Raw genomic sequence first — 9143 nt, 5'->3', positions numbered from 1 at the left:
TTGTTGGGTGACAGTGTTGAAGGCAAATGGAACCAGCTCAGAATTCCATCTTAAAAGAATTGGGCTGATGGGCCTGTGTCAGGCTGTTTGACTGTATAAACTCAATGTTGGTTTATCATGACAGAAATACATTCATGGTTTGACTGCAGCTTGATAAACAAATTTGTATTTTACTTTCCCAAATAAGTAAGTTATTTCAAAGTCTGAATTGGCAAATAAGGAAACTGGTTGAGGAATAATCCAATTGTAAAAGTGAAATTACTTTCAGCACCATTATATGCCCTTATTAATACCTGCTCTGAATATGTTGTTCCAATACTCAAGTGGTCAACTCTGGAGAAAAATCTTGCAAAGGATAATTGATAGCTTCTTCAAAGCAGTTTGATCTTCTGGTCAGGATAGCATTTCCATGATATCATTCTTTTATTCATGCAGAGCAGTCTAATGTATTCTTTATCATTTTAATTAATCTTCACCCACCAAAAATGAATGCATTTACATTTTCTTAGATATTCAATTATAATATTTGACTATATCAGCTGAATAAATATTAACACTGCTTTGCCGTGGATTAAAATTAGTTTTCATGATTATAGCTGATGAAAATTTAATCCATTCGTGTGCGTGCAATTTTAAAGGGTTATAATGTAACATAAAAACAAAAAAAATCCGTTTGCATATTCTATGAAATATAATCCATTTAAAAAGATAATGCTAATTGGTTAAAAGGTGTAACTAAATGAAACAACTTCTATTTGCTTTTTTATACAGTTATTAGTAGTTACTTCCACAAAGATTTTTAATCAGAAATTATTCACCAAAACACAATGTGATATTATATGAAATGTATCCAAACTTCTCTGTCTTCTGAATTTTGTATACTGAGTGGGTAAAGAGACAAAGTATATAGAAATGTTTTTGGGAGATAAATTGGGAAAGGTTTGTTAGACCAGGTTTAACCACTTTAAAACAGATCTTATTTGATATACTGGAGCTCTGCCCAATGCTAGATGTAATGGCTACGCAGCTTTTCCAAGAGCTTTGAAGAGTGCTCAAGAGACTTCACTCGTGGATTGTTGTTTACAAAAGGCAACAGATGAAAGAACATGTTGGAGCCACTGCTGCCTGGAGGAGAGCTTGGTGTTGTAAGAGTGTGATGTGGTTTTGCAAGCAGAGAGAGTAAAACAGACTTTCTCTCAGAGGGAGAGAGAGAAAGAGAGAGAGAGAGAGAGAGAGAGAGAGAGAGAGAAACACAGAGATCGTTTGTACAGTGTTACAGCCAGCAGAAGTAGCTGGGACTGGAACAGGACAAGCTGGAAAGCCCATTTAGAAGATGGCCTGGTCAAAGATCTTGTGGTTCATGCAAGAGGAGAGGATTGGCTGCCTAATGTTTCACTTGGAATAAGTGAAACAAGAAGGAACTCTGTGGTGACCTGAAAGAATGAGGTTATCATCTGGAGAACCCTGAAGGGGCAAGTTTCGTCAGCAAGACACTGGAGTGGCTGATGGAAGTATATTAGTTATGGATGTCCTGGAACAACAAATTTCTCTCTGAAAACTGACAAGAACCTTCCTGAGCAGTAATCATTTACCTTTCAAGCATCAAAGCCTGGTGAACTTTAACCATATAACCATATAACCATTTACGGAGTGGAAACAAGCCATGTTGGCCTTTCAAGTCCGCACTGGTTCACTAGAACCCTGGGGAAAGAAAAAGGTTTTTAAAATACTTAAAATTCACTGGCACGACCACCTAACACTTTCTCTCCTTAGACCGAGGAACACCTAATAATTACCAATCTGTCTCAGCTTCTTCATTAAATTCAAAATCAAAGGGAGTAGCAATGTTAATAAATAAATATTTCAGTTAAAATACAAAATTTAGTTATTGAGCCTGCAGGGAGATATATTATGGTAACTTTATAAATGTTAAATTCTGTGCACATTATAAGAATTGCCTGCAACCAGTGAACTTGGAGGAATGAGAAGAGAGATTGGACTGTGAACTAAAGAACTTTTTTGAACTTACACACACATTACACACATGTGCACTTAGAATTAGAAAGGGGTTAAGTTAGATTAAGTAAGTCAATCGAGATAATTTAAAGTTTGATTCTGTTTTCATGTTTAAAGATAATTAAAAGCAACTTCTGTTTAAGTAACCATTTGTCTTGGTGTATATCTATTGCTGCTGGATTAATGGGTCCTCTGGGTTCATGAGAGCAGGCATCAGATACAAAATTTTATACGATGAGTACGTTGGTGCCAATTTAACCCTTTGGACTCCAGACTGGGACAATGGGTAAAAAACAGTATGAACACCAGCAGGAGCCAACTGGTAGTTGGGTATAAAGCCAATCCCAGAAAATGGGGACATGGAATATATGTACTTGTTGGTAGTCCCTGAAAGCAGGAGCACAGTTAATGCAGTTGCTTTTTTTGGAGTGTCCCAACAATTAGGTTGAATGAGTGTGATAAGAATACACACAAATTAATTTGAGCTTCACAATATAAAGGCATTGTGTAAAACACACAGCACCCATGGGAAGCCAGTCAGAGCTACAAACCGAAGCACCTGCAAGGGGCCAAATTGGTATAATTGGCTATCCTAGAAAATGGGCATCAACACCTGTTCCTACAGTTGTCTGTGGCCAACTGGGAGATCCCACATATGCTTCCAATACAGCTCTGGAAGGATTGCAGACAAAGAAGTTGAAGATGGTGACAATTTGACAGCCACTAGTAAAACTCAGCCTTGAGATCCAGCATGCAACCTGTCTCCTTCCAATATTCTGTTAATATCTGCCAACATTTGATTCAATTTTTTGAGCTTTCTACAATGCCGCCATTCAGACAAAAAGTGGGTCCTCAGTTTGTTTGTTCTTTTGGCAGAGATTTCTACAAATTGTTGATTCCCCTGCCCCCATGTCCAGAAAAATCTTGCAGTCTGAAAGATACTTATTTTGGTATCCAATTCAAGTGAAAACCCAAGGCATTAAATGAATGTAAAAACACAATGCCGCAGAAACTCCCCAGGTCAGTGTCCTTTATATATTGAATGGCTCAAAGCATGGTACACAGGAACTTGGAAAGAATAAAAAACCAGAAATAGACCAATTTATGTGAACATGAAGGCATCTTACAGTGCTTCAATTGTTAATTATTTTGAATTGGGTCATGATTAAATGGTGGGGAAGATTCAATGAGCTGAATAGACTATTTCTGCTCCTGTTAAGTTTGTAACGTCTTATCATTAAGGCTATCCTGAGAACATGAAAATGGTTATGTATGCATGCAGAAATGCAAATGCCCTTGCAGATAGATACAATTAAAAAGAAAAATTATTGTCAGTACTGAACAGCTCAGTGGAGAAAGAAGCAGTTAATTTTGGTCAAAGGACCTTCATTAGAGCATTGAGAATTTATAATTCAAACAATTTTTAAGTTGCAGTAAGGTTGTGGTGAAGAAAGAACAAAGGAGAATCTGTGATAGAGTGGTGACCAAGAGAGATAGAATGGCATGTATAATTGTTGTGCTAGCTGAGAGGGCCTGGTGAAGTCTGTTGATCACAAATGATCTGATGAAAACAATACCAATAGAAAAAGGTTAATGGAAACACTGGAGAGAAAAGTTACTGAAAAAATGATGCGCAAAACATTGCAGTTGCTGGAATTCTGAATACTGAAAATATTTGGGCAGAATCTGTGAAAAGAGAAATGAGGAGTTTGTTAAAACTGACCAAAGTTAATGTAGTTCATCTTCTGCCATTCAGGTCATATAACCATATAACCATATAACCATATAACCACTTACAGCACAGAACAGGCTAGTTCGGCCCTACTAGTCCATGCCGTAACAAATTCCCACCCTCCTAGTCCCACTGACCAGCACCCGGTCCATACCCCTCCAGTCCTCTCCTCTCCATGTAACTATCCAGTCTATCCTTAATTGTAACCAATGATCCCGCCTCAACTACGTCTGCCGGAAACTCATTCTACATCCCTACCACCCTTTGCGTAAAGAAATTTCCCCTCATGTTCCCTTATAATTTTCCCCCTTTAATCTTAAACCATGCCCTTTAGTTTGAATCTCCCCCACTCTTAATTGAAAAAGCTTATCCACATTTACTCTGTCTGTCCATTTTAAAATCTTAAACACCTCTATCAAGTCCCCCCTCAATCTTCTACGCTCCAGAGAAAAAAGCCCTAGTCTGCACAACCTTTCCCTGTAACTCAAACCTTGAAATTCTGTCAACATTCTCGTGAACCTTCTCTGCACTCTCTCTATTTTGTTTATATCTTTCCTATAATTTGGTGACCAAAATTGTACACAGTACTCCAAATTTGGCCCCACCAATGCCTTGTACAATTTCATCATAACCTCCCTACTCTTGAATTCAATACTCCGATTTATGAAGGCCAACATTCCAAATGCCTTCTTCACCACACCATCTACCTGAGTATCAGCCTTGAGGGTACTATTTACCATCACTCCTAAATCCCTCAATAGCCTACCATTTAATGCATATGACCTATTTAGATTTGCCTTTCCAAAATGTAACACCTCACACTTATCTGTATTAATTTCCATCAGCCATTTCTCAGCCCACACCTCCAGCCTTCCTAAATCACCTTTTAATCTACGGTAATCTTCCTCATTGTCCACAACACCACCAATCTTTGTATCATCCACAAACTTGCTTATCCAATTCTCCACCCCTACTTCCAGATCGTTAATATATATAACAAACAATAGTGGACCCAGGACCGATCCCTGAGGAACTCCACTAGTCACCGGCCTCCAATTGGACAAACAATTTTCTACCACTACTCTCTGACACCTCCCATCCAACCATTGCTGAATCCATTTCACTACCTCCTTATTTATACCTAATGCCTCCACCTTTTTTCCTAACCTCCTGTGGGAATTATATAAAACCAGCTATTTGCACTTAGCATGTTGTATTGGTCGCTAAGTACAAAGTGTCCTCATTTATGTTATCCCTGTGTTGCTAAGAATACAAAAGACTACAGAACATTGCATGAACTATTTCTCCATAATATGGTGAATATGTTCAGCTGTATGTGAGCTATTGAAATCATTAACTCAGCATTGAGAGAGTTGCACACAACAACAGGGGCATACCATTTTTAAAATTGGATTTTGGTACAAATCCCAGTCACATCACCTTGGATTTTGGTTTGTTTGTCTCCATTTCTTTTTATATTACAAAGTATTATAGCTATAACATAATTAATCAACTTTCCATATTAAAAAAAGTCTATTATTATGTGCTCTGTATATCTGTTGATACATAATTAATATTTCAAAAGGCTGGAAATTATCAGCCAGTCAGCCTAACGAGTGAACAACTAGAGTCTATTATTTAGGTTTTGGGCTATATAAAAACGCATGATGAGAGGCCAAAATAAGCATGGTTTCCTTCAAGGGAATTCTGACACATCTGTTAATTTCTTTGGTGAACAAGCAGCTTAGATCCTGGATGCTAACCCTCCTCCCTCCCCACAACATCCATTCATTATCGTTGGCAATTCTTTCTGCTATTTGTTCAAATAATTAAATATTAGTTGCGTATTGATTTGAAATCCACACCCAGTTCCCTTCTTTATGAATTTATATTCTAATACCTTTAATGCATCTTTGAGTAAAGATTAAATTTCTGTCTTACAATTCACATTAAGTCACTTATTTATATTTTACTACACTTGTTTGATCTTTCTGTTTCAATATAGAATCTTTGGCTTGGCTTCGCGGACGAAGATTTACGGAGGGGGTAAATGTCCACGTCAGCTGCAGGCTCATTTGTGGCTGACAAGTCCGATGCAGGACAGGCAGACACGGTTGCAGGGGAAAATTGGTTGGTTGGGGTTGGGTGTTGGGTTTTTCCTCCTTTGTCTTTTGTCAGTGAGGTGGGCTCTGCGGTCTTCTTCAAAGGAGGTTGCTGCCCGCCGAACTGTGAGGCGCCAAGATGCACGATTTGAGGCGATATCAGCCCACTGGCGGGGGTCAATGCGGCAGGCACCAAGAGATTTCTTTAGGCAGTCCTTGTACCTCTTCTTTGGTGCACTTCTGTCACGGTGGCCAGTGGAGAGCTCGCCATATAACACGATCTTGGGAAGGCGATGGTCCTCCATTCTGGAGACGTGACCCACCCAGCGCAGCTGGATCTTCAGCAGCGTGGACTCGATGCTGTCGGCCTCTGCCATCTCGAGTACTTCGACGTTAGGGATGAAGGCGCTCCAATGAATGTTGAGGATGGAGCGGAGACAACGCTGGTGGAAGTGTTCTAGGAGCCGTAGGTGATGCCGGTAGAGGACCCATGATTCGGAGCCGAACAGGAGTGTGGGTATGACAATGGCTCTGTATACGCTTATCTTTGTGAGGTTTTTCAGTTGGTTGTTTTTCCAGACTCTTTTGTGTAGTCTTCCAAAGGCGCTATTTGCCTTGGCGAGTCTGTTGTCTATCTCGTTGTCGATCCTTGCATCTGATGAAATGGTGCAGCCGAGATAGGTAAACTGGTTGACTGTTTTGAGTTTTGTGTGCCCGATGGAGATGTGGGGGGTGCTGGTAGTCATGGTGGGGAGCTGGCTGATGGAGGACCTCAGTTTTCTTCAGGCTGACTTCCAGGCCAAACATTTTGGCAGTTTCCGCAAAACAGGACGTCAAGCGGTGAATGGGCATCTAAAGCGGCATCGTCTGCAAAGATAGAATCACCATCACTGTTACTGGCCTCTGGCACTTCTAATTATTTTATGTGTGTATAATTATAGTGTTTCTACTGTCTCTTTTAATTAATCAATGCCAATGTGTTTAACATTTTCAAAATCTAATTAGATTATCAATTATCTATATCCATTCTCAAATGTTGTTACATCTTTTAAATTTCTTCTTCTAAAATTTGGAAGCAATTTTAGGCTTGCTGAGGCAATTTCTACTTAATATTTCTCCAACATTATCTTTCAATTTGCTGTGCGTTTGGTGATTTTCTTTGATTTACATAAGTAGATTTTTAAAATTATTTTCCTTGATTATTTAACCCTGTAGTCCCCATTACCTTACCTAACCTTTTTGTTCAATTTTCCTTGCTTGTTTCTATTTTCTTTTGCCATCCTTGCCTTTTAGAGCAGTGGTTCTCCAACTTTTTCTTTCCACTCACACACCACTTTAAGTAATCCCTATGCCATTGGTTCTCTGTGATTAGTAAGGGGTTGCTTAAGGTGATATGTGAGTGGGAAGGGTAGGTTGAGAATCACTGCTCTAGACCCAATTGTTACTGAAATATTTTGCTTGAGAAAAAATGTCATTGGTCCATTTCCTTTGGAGTTATGAAACGATGCACATAATGAGTCAATGAGGTACGATTAAAACAGTGGTTTTCAAACTTTTTCTTTCCACCCATAAGCAATCCCTTACTAATCTCAGAGCACCGACGGCATAGGGATTACTTAAAGTGGTATGTGAGTGAAAATAAAAAGGTTGAGGATCACTGTTTTAGAGTTTATCATTTTGGATTTATTTATTCTTATTAACATGCATACAAATTTTAGACAGCACGTCACACTGCAACATTTTAATATATAGTGTGCATCACTTGTGCTATAAAACACAAAAGCAACATTAGAGTTAAAGATCCTCTTGTGTATCTCACTAATGACACAATTATGAATATATCTCAACCAATATGTTTCCCATCCTGCTCAATACTATTTGATCTCCTTGCCGAAGCAATCAAAACCTAGGGTGATCTGTGGAAAATATTTCTAGCAAAATATCCCTCGACCTTTTCCAACTATAGACTCATTAGCCTGGAAGCAGACCATTCAGCCCATCTTGTCCATACTGAACATGATGTCTACCCCAGCTAGTTCCATTTGTCCGTATTTAATCTTTCTCCTGTGCCCACATCTACTACTACTTCTGACAGTTCACTCCATATAACCACTACCCTCTATGTAAAGAAATTGACTCTCAGGTCCCTTTTGATCTTTTCACCTTTCATCTTAAATCTATGCATTATAGTTTAGATTTTACGTTGGGAAAAAGACGAGGACTATTTACCTTATCTATGTCCCCCATGCTTCTGTATATCTCTCACTCCAGAGAGAAAAGTCTTAGCCTATCCAGCTTCTACTTTTAACTCAAGTCCACCAGCCCCAGTACCATTCTTCTGAATCTTCTCTGCACATTTTCCAGCTTAATAGTCTCTTTTCAAAAGCTGAGTGATCAGAATTGCACACAATATTTCAAGTGCAGTCTCCCTAATATCTTGTAGAGTTGTAACATGACATCCCTGCAACTATACTTAATGCCTTGACTGATGAAGGCAAGTGTGCCAAATGACTTCTTCACCACCCTGTCTAACTGTGTCCAAAATGGTCATTGAGACTCTGTCTGTGATAACATGACCTAATGCCCACTGTACAAGGTTACAAATTTTCTGTTGTCTATCGATCTCAAAACTTATATCCCATTTATCCTACAAAGTAGTGATTTAAGAGCAATGGCTAGATCTCATGAGGTCCTATCTTCGACTACCATAATAACTCACTGCTCTTAAAGCCTCTTGAACTCTTTTTGATGATCAGAGACATTTTAAAACAGTTCAGTGGGATTTAAATAATGTTAAAATAATTAGAACAATAAAAGGTCAGTGACTGAGGTCAAGTGAAGCTCAACTGTAGTTGCTGGCTGTTAAACTTCATATAATAGAGGTACCTTTGGACTTAAGCGAGCTATGCCATCAGAAAAAGAGAGGGGAAATATCAGCTTCTATCATATCCAATGAGAGAGAAGATGCTGTATCCTTGAGCCCTGCCTGCCCAACGTGAGTCTCACTGGTAGTCTCTTTGCTCAGTAACATATGCAACAATGAGATTGCCTTTCATTGTGAAAACATTCAGGAAAGTTATGAGTTTCCCAGCATTTTCTTCATTAGAAGTATGGGGATACATACTGTGCATGTTCAGACTTCATGGCCAAGTGTGCTTGAATGAATCTGTGGGCAGTACTGACAACAAACAATTGGGAAGATTAACACATTGTTATTGATTATTCCAAGGAGAATTAAAAACAAAAGTTAAAAGTTACTGTTTAGGGGCAACAGTGAGATCATCTCTGGAATA

At 38.8% G+C, this 9143-nt stretch overlaps 1 protein-coding gene across 1 annotated transcript in view; it reads left to right on the top strand.

Moving 5' to 3' along the window:
* Window positions 1-9143, top strand: part of thsd7aa (thrombospondin, type I, domain containing 7Aa) — a 414658-nt gene that overhangs the window by 154405 nt on the left and 251110 nt on the right. The gene's annotated exons all lie outside the window — the stretch shown is intronic.

Source organism: Narcine bancroftii, chromosome 1, assembly GCF_036971445.1.
Source record: "Narcine bancroftii isolate sNarBan1 chromosome 1, sNarBan1.hap1, whole genome shotgun sequence".
In the NCBI taxonomy this organism is placed as follows: domain Eukaryota; kingdom Metazoa; phylum Chordata; class Chondrichthyes; order Torpediniformes; family Narcinidae; genus Narcine; species Narcine bancroftii.
The sequence above is the reverse complement of the archived record's forward strand: the minus strand, read 5'-3'. Positions and strand labels throughout refer to the sequence as shown.